This window comes from Peromyscus maniculatus, chromosome 4 (genome assembly GCF_049852395.1).
Source record: "Peromyscus maniculatus bairdii isolate BWxNUB_F1_BW_parent chromosome 4, HU_Pman_BW_mat_3.1, whole genome shotgun sequence".
Lineage (NCBI taxonomy): Eukaryota > Metazoa > Chordata > Mammalia > Rodentia > Cricetidae > Peromyscus > Peromyscus maniculatus.
The window spans coordinates 43347634-43368094 of NC_134855.1; the positions used below are offsets into that span (position 1 = coordinate 43347634).

At 37.7% G+C, this 20461-nt stretch overlaps 1 protein-coding gene and 1 pseudogene across 2 annotated transcripts in view; both read left to right on the top strand.

The window, feature by feature from the left end:
- Positions 1-217: 217 nt before the first annotated feature.
- The window catches only part of LOC102919368 (sodium channel protein type 2 subunit alpha), a 133917-nt gene continuing 113673 nt past the window's right edge, over positions 218-20461 (top strand). The window contains exon 1 of one of the 2 annotated variants that reach the window (XM_015996003.3): positions 218-447. The gene's annotated coding sequence lies outside the window, so the exon portion shown is untranslated. The remainder of the gene's footprint in view (positions 448-20461) is intronic. The other variant, XM_076569579.1, reaches the window with a different exon arrangement.
- LOC107401244 (large ribosomal subunit protein eL39-like) lies at positions 16010-16167 on the top strand (annotated as a pseudogene).

Consider the following 20461-nt stretch of genomic DNA (forward strand, 5'->3'; position numbering starts at 1 on the left):
AATGTTTAATTTGTGACTAATTCGAGTAGTTGAATTCAAATACATTAGAATTCTGAACTATATACATTACACCACTTAACATTATTTGTTGAATGCTATTCTGCCAAATGAGCTTGCATTACAGTGATTCCATTTGTGACCAGGAGATGGAGCTGTCACGCAAGCTGCTCCCTTACATTTATTTATTTATTTATTTTAATTTAGCATGCTGTTTTCTAACAGACTGTGGGTACCATCGAGTGAGTGAGTGTCAGAACAGAAAGCTAAGGCAGAAGCAGAGAGGATGCAGTGATCGCCCTGTCTTGGCTTTTCTTCTTTAGTAAGGATATTGCACATGTGAGATTTTACTTTCTGCTGTAGGCTGAATTCTAGAGACCTGCATTGGAGACTGTTATATTCATCACGCACATGGATTCTGTGCTATGATTACCATTCCCTTTATTTCAGGTAAGCAAGCATGATTCTATTTTTATCGCATCGGTGAATCACTATTCTGCCAAATGATGGCATTTAAATTAAGATGTGCTTTGTAATCTTGTATTCAAACCCAAAAGGTTCAAATGCTCTAATTCTGGCTGTTCTGCCTTTAAAAAATCTTCCTATGCTAAAATGATCAGTGGCTGTGCCATGTTGTATTTTAATGTTTCGTCGGTTTCTCAGCCTTTCATGTCAGGGGCTATATTTGTTTAACTTCGAAAGATAAAGCTTTCAGAGTGAGGGATGGGCCTTCTTCTCACAAGGGAAATACTGATGCCTAATGCGTTGAACAAATCATAGAGATGTAATGAAGCAGATTAACATGGCAGTGGCTCCGCCAGAGCCCACGGCTGAGCCCCCTGATCACAGCCTCAGAGGCACTCCAGCATCCTGAGCCCAAGGCCTTTTGAACAATTGCTGCTGCTGGGATGTTGGGATTCTGTAGGCTTTTGTTTTAACCTTTCAGAATGGTATACAAGTCACTTCTCTCCCACGAGTGAAGATTGATGTAATGTGTTTGATAGACTCTGAGTGACAAGATTGGACTCCCCCTCCCCCCATATGAGAAGAACAGTGAAAACTAATTAATTGCTGGAGGAAATGGATTTTCCTTATTTATAAAAAAAAAAAAGGACAGTGACCATTTAGAATAGCTCATATTGTGGAAGGTGTTCACATTTTAAATGATTTTAGGTCATGTGATGTTAGCTGTGCTACAGAGTGGAATGACTCAGGAGGTGGAAATGGCAAGCAACAACCTTTTTTTCCTCCTGCTTCTTATGATTTCTCATAAAGGTTCTTTTATGGTTATCAGTATAATCAGAGAAGGAAATATAGAAATGTCACATTCAAAAGATGTGGTTAAAATTTGGCTGGACATTTGGCTTGATGTTAATGAATTTTTAAAATATATAAAAAATATTTCTGTAAGATTGTTAACTGCTTCACTCCCTGTTTTGGAGGTGTGTGTGTGTGTGTGTGTGTGTGTGTGTGTGTGTGTGTGTGTGTGTGTGGTGTGTCTGTTGTGTGGTGTGTATGTGTGTGTAGGTGGCAGGCAGGGGGATGCATGCATTCAGTTTCTAGCTCAGTCATCATTTTCCTATAAAAAAGGTAGTTTGCTGTATCTGAGATTGTGAAAGCTGTGGGTTTTCTGGGATGTTTAGGAATACTGAAGAAATGTAATTTGACTATACAGAATTCATGGAGAGTTTTCAGTTATATGTAGTTCAATACATAGGATGATTTTAGAATCACAGATTTCTATTTAGCATACATCTATCTTCCATTTAGAGAAGAGTACCAGTGGCTGACAGATTACATGGATTTTACATTAGGTGGATTATCACACTTAGAGTCCAGGCTCAGTTAAAAGCAGCAAGTATGACTAGTACCCTGATTGGCAGTTTTCAGTGTCTTCTACAGCAATTATCTCTACTGTGAACATACCCAAATGGCATATTCCAGGTGTGCTGATATTGACTCTGGTTGATGTTGACTTGGCAAATTCTGTAAAATGGTTTCTTTCAGTGTACATTGCTCAATGGATTATCATATACAGAATTAAATTTACTTAAGGTTCTTTCCAAAAGCCACAAGAAAACAGCTTAATTAAACACTTACAGAGATTGCATTCCTTAATATTGTGTTTTCACTTTAGATTAGGGATACTGTCTACCTTGTGCTCATGAATGACATAGGCAGAGGCTTATAGAAGCCCATTATTTTATTTCTTCTGTCCCATAGAATACTCTGTATATAGAGGGAGTAATTTGTAGATACTTAGATAGTACTTTGTACAGATTATATACTATTTCTTCAATATCTGGAGAAAAGAAGGAGATTAACATATGTCATTTCTACACAAATATTTGTGAAATACCATATCTTTATCCAAGAATGGTTCATGGTAGGGACTAAAATGTAATTACAGGAACTGAAGAGATGGTTCAATGGCTAACAGTGAGTACCACCTTTGCAGAGGGACCTGCATTCAGTTCCTAGCATTCACTCTGGGTAGCTAACAATCTTTGATAACTCCAGCTCCAGGGAATCCACACTCTCTTCTGCCCTCATTGAAGATTGTATTCACATGGCATGCCCATTCACAGACATACACACAACTTAAAAATAAAACAAAGCTTGAAAAAAGAAAAGAAATTTGCTTTTGAGCATATCACACTTCATCCTGGATTCTGTGGGACATCTACCTATTTATCTATACACGATTACCCCCACACATACCCTTTTACACACACTGACACACACATACACATAAATAAAAAACTAAATAAAGTGGCCATCGTGGCACATGCCTTTAATCCCAGCACTTGGGAGGCAGAGGCAGGCAAATCTCTGAGAGTTCGAGGCCAGCCTGGTCTACAAAGCAAGTTCCAGGATAGCCAGGGTTATACAGAGAAACTGCCTCAAACAAACCAAATAAAAAAAACTAAATAAATGTTAAATGGAAATATACATGTGCAGATACTGTCATTGCTTAAAATATTATAAACACCAAAATATGGGATGGAGAAAAGGGGAGAGTGAGTGAGACCAGGGTATGAGGGCCTCTTTTATGCTCGGTACTGTGCAACAACTTGGGTTCAGAGCTTTTGATTATATAAATCTTAGGAAAAATGAATTTGAAGAAGATTAAACATAATTAGATCTTTAAGAAAAAGTTGACTATAAGTTAACAATATAGATTTGCTCAAATATAGATTTAGAGGTGAAGTAGGCATACAGGAGGAAATTGAACAGGAAAATTATAAAGAATAAACAATGATCCAGCATGTTTGTAGCTTTTGGTTTGCTTGTTGTATTTTTGATACTATTTGGAGGGGGGCTAGCTACTAAAAGTGAAGGAAGAAATTTGGTTTTCAGTGTAAAGTATTCAACACATTCAAGCAAACTCTCGTGGGAGAGATTTGATGTCTAGCTATCAGAGTATTTGTTAAGGCTGAACTTACAAACCTGTATGAAGTCATAGGGATTTAGTATGACTATGTATGAGCCATAGTCATAAGTCTCACATAACTGCAGATCCACAGGATGTAGAAGGACAGCTAAATAACTATGATATAATCTTCAGGTTTGGAGAGTAAAGGGAATCTAGAAAGGACATCAGTTCATTACAGGAAGTGATGGGAGAGGCTGGACGGTCATCAATATGATAGGAGTCACAGTAGATGAACTGTATTTCTGAACAAAAATCAGAAACAGTGGAAAACTCCTAAAGCGGTTGGTTGGCAAGGTAGCAGGATGAAAGCAATGGACTGAGTTCTGATTAGTAAGTCTTAAGCAGACTTTAAGACATTAGAAAACTTACCATGACCAGGGCCTCTGAGGGCTAACTGAGAATGAGACAGTTAAGAAGTCTGTTTAAATATTAGGGAACTGACAATTCAGAGCTAAAGTGATGTTCCATAGCATGTAGAGGAAAGTACCCTTGAGGAAATTTTCATTTCAGTTAGGATCAGAGAAAACTAAGTCTAGAAGTCATTGGAGAAGAATTGAGGAGAGAAGTAACAATCATAATGTTAGTAGAGGCAGGAAAAAAGTTTCAATGTCTGTTTAAAACCTGAGACCAGGAGGTTAGGGGCACTGGCTGTTCTTCCAGAGGACATAAGCTGGATTCCCCGCGCCCACGTGGCAACTCACAACTGTTTAAAACTCCAGTTCTATGAGATCAACCACCCTCTTCTGGCCTCTGTGGGCCCTGAACACACATGATGCACAGATATACGTGCAAGACCCATATACATAAAATAAAAATAAACAAATCTTAAGGAAAAAAAAACAACTCACAAGACCAGAAGAAGTGGGTAATGCTTCAAAACACTGCCATTGAAGTAATTTTGAGTGATTTTCCCTTGTCTGTATGATAGAACATGAGATTTTCTTAAATTTATTGATTTCTCAGAAAGGGCCATTTGTGGCATATGGACTTGCTTGAAGGAATAATTAATCCTCAGTAGCAAAACACTTCCCTGCAGAACACAGTTTGGTCACATTAATCCTTGAATGAGCAGTTAATAACAGTGCTTCACAGCAAGCATATCATGTATATTTCCATCATCTTGCTCTTATAAGTACCACTTAAAACTTGCTCTTGGTGGCTCCAATGCACACCTGTTCCACACATAGTGGTTTGAGTGGGATATCCTCAATAGGCTTAGATGTTAGAATGTTTCAGCACTTGGTTCTGTTCTTTCTGGAGGCTCAGGAGGGACAGCCTTGTTGGAGGAAGTGTGTCCCTGGAGGCAGGCTTTGAGAATTTAAAGATTCTCACCATTTCCAGTTCACTCTCTTGTTTCATGCTTGCAGTTCAATAGGTGAGCTCTCAGCTTCTGTTACTGCTGCCATGCCTGCCCTTTCTGCCATGATGGACTCTTATCCCTTTGGAATCATAAACCCAAAGAAAATCTTTCCTTCTATAAGTTGTCTTGGCCATGATGTTTTATCTTAGCAACAGAAAAGTGATGAAGACAATGTATGAGTACTCTGGGCTAGTTTATCCACTTCTGAATGAATTGTTCAAGCTCTTTCCTTAAGTCTCATTTCATTTCATTGGTAACCAGATGTGTGTAGAGAGAAAACAGTCTGCATACTCACAAACTTCTTTTACTAACGTCCATGGAGCTTCCTATCAGAGCTCCTCTTCTTTCTGTTGGCAAGCCCAGAATTCTGTGTGCTCTTTCTTAGAGTTGATCTCCAGTCAGTCACAGAATGGCAAGGTGATACCTTGAAGATGTTGATGAAGAATTTCATCCTTCATGTTGGAGCTGTTCTCCCAGTTCAGCCAAACTTGGTTCAGTTCAGAACTGGCTGAATAAAGTGTGGCATCTGAATTCCAGAGCTCCCTGTATTCTGTGTGGTCAGAGTGAGGAGGTCAAAAGGTGACATGTGAGATGCAGTATGTCTACTGATGGCTTTCTTTCCCTCATTGTTGACACTGAGCAACCTGGTAAAGGCAGAGGTTCTGGAGCTTCCCAGTATCCTCTGCCTCCTTCTTGTCTTCTGAGGACAGCTGAGATCTCTTGACAAATACCTCGGTTAATTCCTAACTGTTCTAAGTGAGAGTATCTTTAGCTCAATACCTTGTTAACAAAATAAGATACAATTCAAATTGCATATGTGGTTTCTAAATTATTTCTTAATATATTTTTGTTTCACAGCCATCTACAGAATTTATATCCTTGTAACTCTATCTGAATTTTGATATGATTATCTTCTTAAAAGACTTAGCATGCATGGGGAGGATGGGGGATGGGAACATGAGGATCTTGATAGAGGGGGCCATTTGTGGGCCAGGGAGAAATGTGGTGCCAGGGAAAATCCCAGGAATCCACAAGGATGACCCCAGCTAAGACTCCTAGTAAAAGTGAAGAGGGTGACCCAACTGGCCATCTACTATAATAAGATTGGTGGCTGCCCTAATTGTCATCAGGGAGCCTTTAACCAGTAAATAATGGAAGCAGATGCAGACATCCACAACCAAACACTGGGCCGAACTCCAGGAGTCCTGCTGAAGAGAAGAACGGATTTTATGAGCCAGGGGGCATCAAGGTTATGACAGGGGAACCCACAGAGGCAGCTGTCCTGAGCTGTGGGAGCTCATGGACTCTGGACCAACAGTTAGGGAGCCTGCATGGGACTGACCTAGACCCTCTGCATATGAATGACAGTTGTGTAGCTTGATCTGTTTGTGAGGCTCCTAGAAGTGAGATCAGGACCTGTTCCTGGCACTTAGCTGAACCTGTTCCCTGTGCTGGATTACCTAGCCCTGCCTTGATGCATGGGGAGGAATTTGGTCCTGCCTCAACTTGATGTTTCATGATTTGTTCAGCCCATGAGAGGCCTGGCCCTTTCTGAATGGAGAAGGAGAGGAGTGATGGGGAAGAGGGTAAATGGGAGGGGGAGGGGGAGGGGGAAGGGGAAGAAGATGAGGGAGGGGAAACTGTGGTTGGTAAGTAAAATAAATGAAAACATTTTTAATTAAAAAAATACATAGATGAAAACTTACAGACATCTCACTAAGCTTTTCTGGTCCTCTCACATATGATTGTGTTTTGGTCAATGCTCATGATTCAGCAACTTTTTGGGGGAAGTTGCCTTTTCTATCTAGAAGAAGGGACAGTCTAATCTTTAGAAATTACACCTTTCCAACTTGGCTAAATAAAGTTGAGTCTATCAAAGCAGCTTTAAAAAAAAAGACTAGCATGGGCCATTTGAATGTGTGATGGGTTAGGAATGGAAAGACTAACTCCATCTCATCCCACTAACATCTGCTGAACACAGGCAGTTGACTCTTGAAAGATGCCTCCATCTGGAGGTTCTGAAATAAGCATTAACCAGGAAGCAAACCTAAGTGATCATTTCACAGCTTGGAGCGCTTCCGAAGGGTTTAATTGTTTGGTTTTGTTGTTACTTACCTTTCTAAATATCTATTTCATGAAACTGTGACTTTAAGATAGGTCATAGAAAACACAAAATAAATTTCACAGTCATAGTCTTCAGTTTGTTGCTTCAGGCAAGTCTACTGCAAGTCATCTATGGGTAGTCTAAAATTTCCGTTGAAAACCTTTGTAATGAATATCATACCACCCCTGGACACTTTCAGATTCTACCAGCTGAAAAAGAAAAGGCCTATTCCTTTTCTTGATGTCATTGCTTTGGGTATAAATTATTAACATTTTTTATTTGATGTGCTTTAAATACCAACAACAGTTGCAGATGAGTTTATTGCAAAGGAAAAGCAATTTTGTTAAAAACAAAAACCAAAAGATTCAGACACAGACTCTACATATTAAGATGCTGTCAATGTAGAATTTGCAGATGGCTCCTTCACATGCCTGTTATCTCTAGAATACATGCTTGTGTTTTCTTCTCCAAATTTTAATAGAATAAAAGTAGAATTTATAAAAAAATGACTGATTTTTGTCTAATGATGAATTCTAGTGTTTAGAATTCATAAATGAAAATCATTCATAATTTCCTTCAAAATAAGAAAAATGAGGACCTTAATAATGTAACTGCATATTATATTGATTTCAAAATACCAAAGTTTTATTTACATCTTGAGGATAAAAGTAATTATCATTGACAATAGAGTGGTACCTACTGAAATATTGTTTTAATGTAGGAAAATACCACTTGAACCAGGAGCATGGGATAAAATCTTATTAAAACTAAAAAGTAAATTCATTTTCTTTGCTCTCTTTAATAGTCACACAACAATGTCATCTTCCCTTACAATTAAAAGCTGGAAAATACCTCAGTATGATATTTTACATTAACTTTCAGTTAAGACCTTTAATTGAAAATTAAAGACTTTTGTTATGAAGATAATATCATTATTGATGGCTAATATGGACAGTTTTCAAATTTAATTTCTGGAACTTTCAGAGTTTAAGAGGCAAGCATATCCTAATTTGTTAAATGTTTTGGATTATTTTTGAAACAGGGCCTTACTATGTAGTCCTGGTTGGCCTGGAACTTACTTTGGAGACTAGGCTGGCCTGGAACTCACAGAGATTCACTTGTCTCTGATTCCCACGTTCTTGGATTTAAGGTAGATGCCATCATACCTGACCTTGAGGAAAGCATATTTCAATTCATTTTCTGTATCAGGTTGTGGTAAAAAAAAGTTTTTGACTGTTAAAAATACTATCATTTTAGTATGTTATTTAAAGTTGCTAGAAGGTAAAATTGTAATAGAATAAAGTGACCCGAGGGAAAAAAAAATCACCTTCAAGAAGTGTATTAACCATTTCAATTACTATTACACTTTTGAGATGCTATCTGTTGTTGCTATCTAGAATAGGCTGGGATTCTGTGTTCTCCATGTGAGCATGCCAGGATGGTATTAGCAAATAAGTGTGCAACTGTGTGAGTGTGTAACTTTACCCTACCTGCCTCTTGGGTTGGGAGTTACACATGATAGGGTAATAGTGAAAGAGCAGAATTCTTATGAAGCTTGTGTGAGTTGGTCGGACGGTCATAACAAAGGAGAGACTTTATCGTTAGATTTATAAAGTTAACATGAACAGTATTTCCTTTCTGTGGATAATTGATGTCAAATGGGAAATACCTAAGACCCAAAGCTGGCCATCCAGGGAAGGTGCTGGTGATGTTCTTTACCATCCAACATTTATTACTAGTTTGGATGTATTTCTTTTTTTTTTTCCATGTCTCTTGTGGACTTGAGAGGGTCTAGTGTTAACAAAAACTCCTGAAAAGAAGCTGTGTCTGCAGAAGCTGATTGGCTGACTCAAGTCTCAGTTCTGAGGAGACATTGAAATGTTGCAGGCCCAGAAGCTAATTACTTATATTGGGCTAGTTCTGGCCCTCTGGAACAGCCATTCTTGGCCAACCTGTGTGGAAACTAACCTCTTGTGAGTAAGAGATGAAAACCTTTTGGAATCTATTAACTTAACTGACCAGTAGCTTCCACCAACCCCAACAGTTAGAATCTCATCAGATGGCATCTTGGGCCTGTAGAAAAGCTCCCCACATCTTGCTGTAGCCACCCTTTCTGCTGTACCCACCAATGTATTTCAAACTTGCCTTGATTTATGACTTTCTCTGTTCTGTGAGAATATAAAACTTGATGAAACTGCTTCTATTTTAGAACATGGAATTTAAGGTAACCTAAGTTGTGTTCCTGGGCCATGGTCACTCAAAATGACTCCAGAATAAACTGCCCGTGACTTCCTTTAAGATGAAAGCTGTGATTTTTGCATTGACACTATCAACTTCCAGACTGCTAAGATCTTCTAAGCAAGTACTCAGACCTATGTGAACATTCTTACTTAAGAAGACTTGTTTTATAGACAGGTGATATGCAATGTAGCATATGACCAAGAATGTGGTTTATTAACAAATTCTCAAGAAGAAAGTGTGCACTGCTCATGACACACTGGTGATGTTCGATGGTTTTATTTCTATGGGCTGAGAGAAGAAAGGCAGAAGAAGGTTCTACCATGGCTTAAATTGAATGGGTGCACCCAGATCAATTATTCACGATTTTAGTCCTTAGGAGTCAGAGAGTTCAAATGTAAAGTGGCTCATCATTTAGATAAAGAACATTCAGACAAGCCACTGGCTGTGAAAGACCAGCAGTCAATCCTGAGTGGCACCCGAGTCCTTAGTTATGTCACAAGGAGTGATATAATTCTGCAGATTCTGAGACTGACTTCCTATGGAAATCGATTCTGTATAGAACAATGGTTAGTAAATCATACTGACTACTGATCTGGACTCATAACAATCATACCATAGGAAGTCATTCTCCACTTGGTATACATTGTCCACAGGCCTTTAGGAAGGAGTCTATGATGATGGCTTCTGGAACCAGCTCTAGGGCCTGTGGCCCAAAGCTCCCTAGATACCCAGTAATTTTCCCCCAGCAAGTTTTAGATAAAATAAATCCTCTAAAGTAAAGATAACAACTCACAGAAATCCTGCCACAATTTAAATTTTCCTCTAGATTTATTTATTTTGTGTGTATGAGTGTTTGTATGCAAGTTTTTCTGTGTACCATATGCACGAAATGCCCGCAGAGGCCAGAAGAAGACATCAAATCCCATTGAACTGGAGTTACTGACAGTTATAAGCCACAATGCCAGTGCTGGGAACTGAACCCTGGTCCTCTACAAAAGCAGAAAATGCTGTTAACTGCTAATCTAGCTCTCCAACCCACATAGTTTTTAGATGGGGCAACTTGGTGAACTAAATGAACAGGAAATGCCTTTGTCAACCTCAAAATAATTTAAATGGAAAGTTTTTAAATACAAATTTGAGCTTGTAACTGTTATGAAAGCCTCCATATACAGAAATAATATGAGAGTTAAAAACTTAGATGACAAACCTGAATTCTGATCCAAGGATACAGGCAGCCAAAAGAAGTATAATTGCTATTTAATTTAATTAATTTAAGTGGGAAAGTTGACCTTATGTTTTTTGTGTGCTTCAATTTCTTAGTTCTGGTAAATTTATTTACTGCTTTAGTTTTTAGAAACTAATATTATTTCATCAAAATTACTCAACTGATTCTCTTAAAAAGTAAAAATTTGTATATTATTCTAAATCTCAGCTTATATACTTTTTTCTTGTTGACTTTTGTTCGTTTGGTTTGGTTTACTTGTTTTTGGTTTTGGTTTTTTCTCTCTGTAGACCAGGCTGGTCTCAAACTCATGGAGATCTGCCTTGCCTGCCTCTGCATCCCAAATTCTGGGATTAAAGGGGTGCGCCATCACCACCTGCCCACTAGATTTTGTTTGTTTGTTTGTTTGTTTGTTTGTTTGTTTTTAATGAATAGAAATTAAATTTTCCTTGAGCAGGCAAGATAGCTCCATCAGTAGAGACATTTACCAATTAGCCTGACCACCTGAATCCAATCCTGGGGACCCCATGGAGGGAGGAGAGAACCGATTCCTGACCTGCACACCCACACTGTGGTACACACTCACCCCACACACACACACCCGACACAAAAATAAACTTTTTAAAAAATTAGGAAGCATAGTGTGTGTGTGTGTGTGTGTGTGTGTGTGTGTGTGTGTGTGTGTGTAGATCAGAGGTCAATAACAAGTCTCTCCCTGAATCTTTCTTTCCCTTATTCTTGGAGATAGTATTTCTCATTCAATCTGGAGTTCAGCACCTCCAACCAGTGTGGCTGAGGTGTGTCTCAGGCGTTTTTTGTTTTTGAACCTTTGCCTTCCAAGCACTGTATGGGCACACACTGCCATGCCCAGCTTTTTCTATGGATGTTAGGGTTCAAACTCAAGTATTCTTGCTTGTGCATTTTATGGTCCAGCCCCAGAACATTTAACACTTCCCATATGAGCATTTACTGAAAAGTGTCCATTGAATGTATTTTTATACCTTATAAACATCAGTGTCAGTGAGAAATACCTTGTGACATAAAATATGAACAAAATTATCTAATTTTATGTAACTGAAATATTACTTCCTTTATAGGATTCTCTGTTCTCATGTGTAAGATGAATGTCAATTACCCTTACTTATCTCTATACTTGTTATAATATAGATTAGACATCTGTGCACCCAGGTTATCATATCTCAAATGAAACTTTGAACATTGGTGAGACAGATAATGTGTCTTTGTTTCCACGAAGCTACCCAGAACCAACACACACTTCTGTGTTAGGTCACCTTCCAATGGCTATGAAGTAAAAAGAGGAGAGACTTCATCTAACTTAGAGTATCAGAGACTCCTATCTATGGTGGCTGGGGTGGTGGTGGAGGAGGAGGTAGAGTAGAATCCAATCCGTAGCAGCCAGGGCCAGATCAGTGTAGCAGCAGGATGGAGGTGGAGCACGCTAGAACTGCCAGAGGCGGGCCCCAGAGACCTGCTTCTTCGAGCTAGGCCTTACCTCTAAAAAGAATAGTCCTTTCCCATCTTTAATTCATCGGTGGATTAAATAACTCATTAGGTCGGAGCCTCTATTATCTGATTGTCTCTGGAAGCACTTTGACAGACACAACGAGGTATTGCTCAGTTCAATCAAGATGACAATCAAGATTAATAATCACAGCTGACTCCTACCTTAGGCCATCAGTGCATCTGCAAGCTGAGTTATTAGAAGCTTCAATCCAGACACTGTTTGAAATGCCTTGTGTATGTAATGTAAATGTGCCCTGCTTCGTGTAGGTTACTGAAATAAGTCATAGTAGTTCCTTTCATGGCTATGCCTTTAATAGTTTAATAGCCTCTTAATTTGGTTTTAGTTTTGATTTACTCCTGTTGATTTGTACAGTGAAACAAACATACTATGCAGAAAATTGTCAGAAGAAGATAATAATTACTTTTCTCACATCATCTGTCTCCTGTGTGTGCACATTCTCTCTGGAACTCCATAATAGAGTAATTTTTATACTCGGTGTCTTAGCTCAGTTTCTATTGCTATGAATGATAAAGACCATGACCAAAAGCTGCTTGGGGGGAAAGGGGGTTTATTTGGTTACATAAGCTGGGTTGCAGTCCATTGAGGGAAGCCTACACAGGAACTCAAAGTAGGAACCTGGAGGCAAGAACTGAAGCAGAAGCCATGAAGCGATGCTGTGCACTGACTTACTCCCCATGGCTTACACAGCCTGCTTTTCTATACAACCCAGAACTACCTGTCCAAAGGCATTACAGCTCACAGAGTGAGCTGTGCCCTCCCACATCACCCACATCAATCATTAATCAAAAAAAATGCTTAACAGATTTCCCTACCTGCAATATGATGGAGCATTTTCTCAACTGGGATTCCTTCTTCCTAAATGACTTCAACTTTTGTCAATTTTTAAAAAACAACCCCCCGCCAAAAAAAAAAAAACCAGCCAGTATATTCAGTAATAGAATTAACCAATAACACACACACACACACACACACACACACACACACACACACACACACACACACCATGTACATATGCAGCCCATATCTCCTTCCATCATAACTGCAATCTAAACAATATAAAGACTTAACTTCCAGAGGGAGAATGACATGCAAAGTGCAACACTCTTCTGGCATCTTGACGGCAAAAATGGTGGATTTGGCAACAATTTCAAATCTTTAACTGCAGAATTTAGTCAGTGACCTCATGTTCTTCTTCACTTCCTCCCATCATTCTGCTTTTTTGATTTTTTACATTTGCTGACTCTGTCAAAGATTCCCTCTCCTAAAGGGCAATGAATAAAGCATGGTACACCCCAGGCTAGCAGCATAGGAAACAAGAGCAAAGAAGAGTTTGCCAAATCCAGAAATTTCTTTGTGCTAGTATACTGTAGGTGAGAATCTTTATTATTATTGGTTGAGTCCCTCTGATTAAATGCTACCTTTTGCATATGTCATATATTTTCTGCCAGTAATTATATTGGCCAAATAGCTAACATTTATGAAACATTTACTGCTATATAATCTTGTCTTTAAAAATTTGCAATTATTTCATCCTCATGATGATCCTGGGAGTTAGGTATTCCCACAACCACATTTAACATCAGAGGATATAAGGAAATTAGAAGTTGCATGACTCAGTAGTTGTTCAGTTAAGATATTTTCTTAGGTAAAGCAAAGTGCACAGTGATAGACATCAGATCTAGGCTTTGATTTTTGTAATAAATGAATTAACATGTTTTTAAAGATAAACACAAAGAACTAACAGAAGTATGATAGATCCAGCTACACTACTCCCAGGTATATACCTGGAGGGCTTAAGGCAATACACCAAACATTCAATAATTCTTGCACACCATGTTTATTGCAACACTGTTCACAGTAACCAAGATGTGCTGGGGCTGGAGAGATGGCTCAGCAGTTACAAGCACTGACTATTCTTTCAGGATCTGGGTTCAATTCCCAGCACCCTTATGGTAGCTTACAACTATCTGTAATTCCAGTTCCAGGGAATCTGATACCCTCACACAGGGTATGTCAACAAAACACCAATCAATGCACATAAAATAAAAAATAAATAAAAGTAAAAAACAATATCGAAGATACACAATAACCTAGAAGCCATCAATAGATGATTAGTTAAAGAAAATGTGGCCTCTGTCTATCCTAGAAGTAACTAAGAGCACAAAATTTCTTCTGCAATCATGACATTTGGAATCCAGCAGCAACAATGAACAACAAACAAAATCCAAAATGAACAACGCATGGGGAAAGATCATTTACTATGTTGGAGTTATATTTATCTTAGGGATAACACATTTACTTTCTTACATTGCTCTCTCTGAAAATGTGCAGGGCAGGTCTGTAGTATGAAACTTAGACAGTCTTATTAATAAAATCAAACCTGGGAGCCAGGTATTGGGGTGAACGCTAAAAGATCAAAGAAGTAGAACAAGCCACAGCTACCTCACCTTGCCAGTTCCTCAGCTGATCCTGTTTCCTCAGACTGGAAGGCTTTGAGTCCTTATCCAAACGAATCACAGCTGAACTGTTGCTAAAAGCCTAAAAGCTTAACCAGCATCTAGTTCCTCATCCTCATGCCTTAAATACTTTTCTGCTTTCTGCCATCAGTTCCTGGGATTAAAGGCATGAGTCACCATGCCTAACTGTTTCCAGTGTGGTCTTGAGCTCACAGAGATCCAGGTGGATCTCTGCCTCTGTAATGCTAGGATTAAAGGCGTGTGTGCCACTATTTTCTGGCCTCTATATCTAGTGGCTGTTCTGTTCTCTGACCCCAGATAAGTTTATTAGGGTGCAAAATATTTTGGGGAACACAATACCACCACACAGTTCCTCCAAAATAAAATTTTTACCCTTCAAGGAAAAGTTAAAGAAAACAGTTTAAAAAATGATGAAACTATGATGTTCACTGGGAAATTGGTGGAACTGGGGTCATTGTGGTCGGTGGAATGAGCCAGAGTCAGGGAGACAAACAATGCCTGTTTTATCTCTTATATTATGCTTTATGATATGAGAGAAGAAAAATTGTGGGTGTGGAGGAGAGAGTCTAAAAAGGGAGAGGAAGAGGAAGAAGATGAAGAGGGGAGAAAGGAGGAAAAGGCAAAAGCAGAGTGTCACAATGATACCCAGGATTTTGTATTCTAACAGAAATTAATTTAAAAAAAAACTATACAAGTAAGAATCTTGCTTTGATGCCTGTATAAACTCAGCAAACAAAATCTATGGGAAAATAGTAAGTGATAAATAAAAGCAAGCCAGAACCATTGAACTCACAAAAAATAAAACACAAAGATCTGTGTTTAGAAATAGCCTATGCACAAATTCTGCATTTCCTGGATACTTCAAGATTTTAAGTATTGTTATTCTTGTGATAAATGGAAAGAGGAGATACAGCATTTTCTTTAAAATGTAACATTTAATGATTCAAGTATAGCTGAAAAAATCCATCTACTTTTTGTGATCATTTCCATTGGTCAAAATCCATGACATGTAGAAGACTAAACACTATATACTGTTTAAATGTTTACAGATTTTTAAGACAATAAATAAATAAATAAATAAATAAATAAATAAATAAATAAATATTTACAGATTGGTTAAAGCTAATAAATTCATTTTATTCATAAATTATTATTCTGAAAATACATATTGTTCTTGTAGAATTATATTTATATTTTTATTTTTAAAAATCCATTAATTATGCAATTAAGACAAAAAGATTGACAGGCTTTTTTGTATCAGAATGTTTTATTTTAGAATTTTTTTAATTGAAAATAGATTTTTTTTCATACAATAGATTCTGGTAACAGTTTCCCCTCCCCCAATTCCTCCCAGATTCTCCCCAATTCCCCATTTATCCAAATCCTTTCTTCCTTTTTCTCATTACAAAACAAACATGCATTTAAAAACTAATAATAAGATAAAATAAAACAAACCAATATAGGACAAAACAAACAAACAAACAGGAAAAAAGCACCAACAAGGAAGCATGAGGAACATGTGCAGAAGCAGAGGCACACAGGCTCACACACACAGACAATTCATAAAATCGCCTCTTCTCCTTTCCTCCTCCATCGTGCATTGGACTCCTGACTGGGCTTCTCACCATGTCTTCTCACAAGACTTTCAGAATCAAGTGATGCCTGGCCAAGAAACAAAAGCAAAATTGTCCTATTCCTCAGTGGATTCAGATGAAAAGTGGTAACAAAATAAGGTACAACTCCAAGAGAAGACACTGGAGGAGAACAAAGCTGGGTCTGTAAGAATTCACACAATGGTAAGACAGAGTTTATACTGAATTGTGGGTCATCAAGCATCAAGCAATCCTACCACATGGAGTTCAACATTTTAACCTGAAGACTTCGTTGTGTTTTAAGTTGAAGGAGTAGTTTGTACATTAATAAAATGTAAAACCTTCCAAACTGAAAAAAAAAGAAAATTCATAAAATCAAAATGAAAAACCATGATATATAAGCAAAAGACATGTAAGGGTAAAAAAAAAGTCCAGATAAAGCAATATGAGACAAATATTTTCAAAAATACTATTGAGTCCGTTTTGTGTTGGCCATCTATTGCTGGGTATGGGGTCTGCCTGTCTGAGTTGGGGAAAACTAATTTTCCCTTTGCGAGTGGCTATCAGTTGGAGAGAAATTCTTGCTGTATTTCACAGAGAACTGGCACAGAAATTAAAGGAGGAGCTATTGCTATTCCAAATACAGAAAGGGGCAGAGGGGATATCACTACTTCATTACCCATCACTTTTTCTGCTTGCCCTTCCTGCCGGACACTCAGATGTCACCTCCTGGTAGGCATCTGGTAGTAAGCACTCTTCTGAGAAACGTGTGACATTCTTCACATCATGATGTAGGCTTTGTCTGTACCATCCTCGATCTGGACTAACACGGAGCAGATTGCCTTACCACCCTCTTAAGCCATGTAGAGCCTAGGACAGCTTCTAGCAAGTCATGGTCATTCTCTGACTCTTCTGTTCAAAAAGTTTGCGGAATCATGAAGTGTAAAAATTACATTAAATTTGAAGTTGAGTCTCCATTAGAACACAGCCATTTCATTAGAAAACAGTCATGCTTAAGGGGTGTGTGTGTGTATGTGTGTGTGTGTGTGTGTGTGTGTGTGTGTGTGTGTGTGTGTGTGTGTTTACAGCTGTTTCTACCTGAGGACAGACTTATGTATTTGCACTATGGACCACACATATCCCTAAGCATTTGCTAAATAGTCCTTACAAAAGGTGAACTTCAGACTCCAGTCTGTATTTTTACTTCACTATAAAGGCAAGATGCGGGTGATGGACAGCATTCAGATGACCACATCTAGTGGGAGGTATGGGTATACTTACATTACAATATTGCTATTAATTTTGCCACTTCTCAGCTTATTCTCCTCGCTTAGTTCTAATTATAGGGTGTATCTCTAAATTATTTTTGATTATTATTTTTATGCTCTTCTTCAGTACTCACAATTAAGCTTCAATATTATTACATTTACATCAATACCCTCTCCTAGACTGGCAGAATTTGGAAAATATTAGTTCTTTAAGGCCATTTTTGTAAAGCTTCATCATTATCTTTCACTGTCATTAATGATATAATGTATGGAGAAAATTTTACTTTGAGACAGACAACGTAGCCATGTAAGGGGATTCCTCAAATGAGTTGAGATACTTTCTAAATACTTTTCAAGAATCTGGATATAGCTCACAATCATTTAGACACGCCAAAATAAAGCATTTTATTAGCATATTTCTAATATTATTTTATTTTGCTTTCTTGTTTTTGATGGGATTTTAGTATAGTATTTTATTAAGTATATGGTGAATTTTATTTATTGTATCTATATGTTTTGTGCCTGTATTTAATAACAAATTTGATTGTAGAGCTTGTTTTTGAGAGTACATTTGGTAACTTTTGATTATCAAATTTATATTTGCATTTGAATCTATTATGAGTAATTTTCTATGTGTCTGTAAAATGTGGAAATGAATATTTCCAATCCCACTATTTCCAACCAAATTTCAATAACTTATTTATATAAAAACCTTGTCTCGTTTATTTTATTTTATTGAGGCAGGGTTTCCCTATGTAGCCCTAGAACTCAAAGATCCCCCTGTCTCTGCCTCCCACATGCTGGGATTAATGGCATGTGCCCCATACTGGCTAAAATCTTGTTTTAAAGTAAATTTGTGTATTTTTAAGCTCCTTGTGACTTGTGACATTTGCACTTTCTTGCATCATTTCAGCAGTTTTGTTTTCATAGACACACTCTTCCTATGCAATTTCAAAGAATTTAACAGAGTTTTTCAAAGCGAGTTCCAATATGGGATTTGGCTATCATCAGCTTTCCCATTTGCTGGTGGTGTAGTTCTCTTGATTTTTAAGATAAAACTGACAGTTTTTTCCATTTTATTGGAAGTTTCATGGACTCAGTCTTAAGATACATTCCGGAGTTATTCTGTTTACTGATTTATAGATTTCTTGTGCTCTTAAGTTTATTGCTCCTTATTTAAAGTGATTGTTTCTTTGGTTTTGAAACAAATGGTTGATGGCTTTTCTGATTTAATACTGAATAATTAAAGAGTGATATAAGGTCCATGAATTTTTTTTTTGAAAACCACTATGACCATATCCCTAAAAGACTACATCTGTACTATAATTCTGAGATTTTTTTTTTGAGCAAAGATTTTTTTTTGAAAGATTATTTTGTTTGCATGTTTCTAGGTTTCAGATTTCAATGGTTAACATTTTAGAGAATGTTGTAAGTTTGATTAATGTATTGAGGATAAAATCCCCAAAATATTTCCTTTGAAAGCTATTCACGGTATGAAGATGTAATGTTGTTAGTAGAACGCTTGCCTGGCACGCACAAAGCCTTGAGTTTGGTCCTCTGCACTGCACACTCAGCATCATGACGCATGGCACACACCTGTCCCCTCAGCCCTGGACAGGCTGGGCCTCGAAGGTCAGAAGATCAAAGTCTTCTTCGGTCACATAACAAGTTTGTGGCCAGCCTGTCATGCACTGTCTCAAGAACCAAAAACTGTTTTAAGGAGAGAGGAGGAGGTTATTCTACATGATTTGGGCTTTTATTATTTTTCTATTTTGTAACTGTTCAGATTGATAAATTATAAAAAGCATTTTGTGTAGTACTCTTTGGTTCATTGTTGTTTTAAAAAAAAATCAGTCAAATTTCTAATGCCTACATGCTGCTTGTAGAATTTTCTCTCAAAAACTGAGAAAGAAGAATTTATGTGTCTCAAAATTGTGTAGAATTTCTACCAGTTTTGTATAATGAGCTGCTGCTCCTGATTTTGTGACTTTGTGGATACTTTTATTTGAAATTTACCATTTTGATATGAAATTATATCATCTATGCATGAAGCTTTTTTGTTCCTTGATACATATTTTGTCTCAAATAACTTTGCACAACCTACATTTCTGTTTCTATTTGACTGATATATTTTTGCTCTCATCTTATTTTTAACTTTTGCAACTTGTTCCTTGCTTCTTTTGAATAAACAGCATCTGCTCCTCTCTTGCATTATGATCTAATTTGGTGCCTTTTATTAGTTAATGTGAATCAAACAATTCACAATTCATTATAACTGGTTGGTATCTTTGGTTTCTTGTCTGGTAAATTTTTTTTATTGTTTCTACTTTTACTCCTGATTTTTCTCTCATTTTTTTTTTATTAATCTTATGGCTTTTACCAACCAGTCTTTTTCTTCCCTCTGTTTTTTTCTAGTTATTTATAATGCATTTGCATATATTATTTGTGCCTGTTAATTTATCTTAAAAAGAAATTATGAGGGTCACAAATGAAACAATAGCTATTAGCTACCACTCTGTAAGACAAAATAATAATTATTTACTTACTTACCCAACAATTTTCTCATAGACATGTGACTAGGGATGTAGTTCAGGGCTTACTTGGTGTGCTTGAAGCCCTGGGTATTTCCACCTGCACTGCCAATTCTAATCAGTCAGTCCATCAACATACTTCGTCTGAGAAACATTTTTCCTATTGTGATGTAAAGCCAGTGACAATGATATGCATTTCGCTTTGTGGTTTAACTGGACTGCGCACTTCCCTGAAGTTCTTTTTGTTATAATTTCCCCCTTTCCTCTATCTTACGTGTGTGCTCAGAATCACTTTCCCACACCACACAGCTCAGTGGTATTTCCTCAGCTGTGGCTGTGTATGTTTTTCTAATGCCCTTATCTAAGTACTTACAATTTTAGTGAAGAAAGGAAAATACAAGCCAATTCCAGCAGGGGCTGTGTAGTTTGATGTCCAGGACTAATCCTGAGAAGTGATACGTTGTTTCCTGAATTCCATGCCTTCATGCGAGCAGGGTTCCTGTCGGTGAGATATGCAGAACTTGCTCTTCCTTTAGACCTTGTCATGGCATCCAGTTGGGACTGTTGCATGCCTTAGCCGCTCTTTTCTAGCTGATCTCGGTTCTCTCACCTGGGATTGTGCTCCGCTTTCCCTCACACGGCTAAAGGAAGGGTTGGGTGCTCTGTGTAAACCTCGCCTCCCCAATT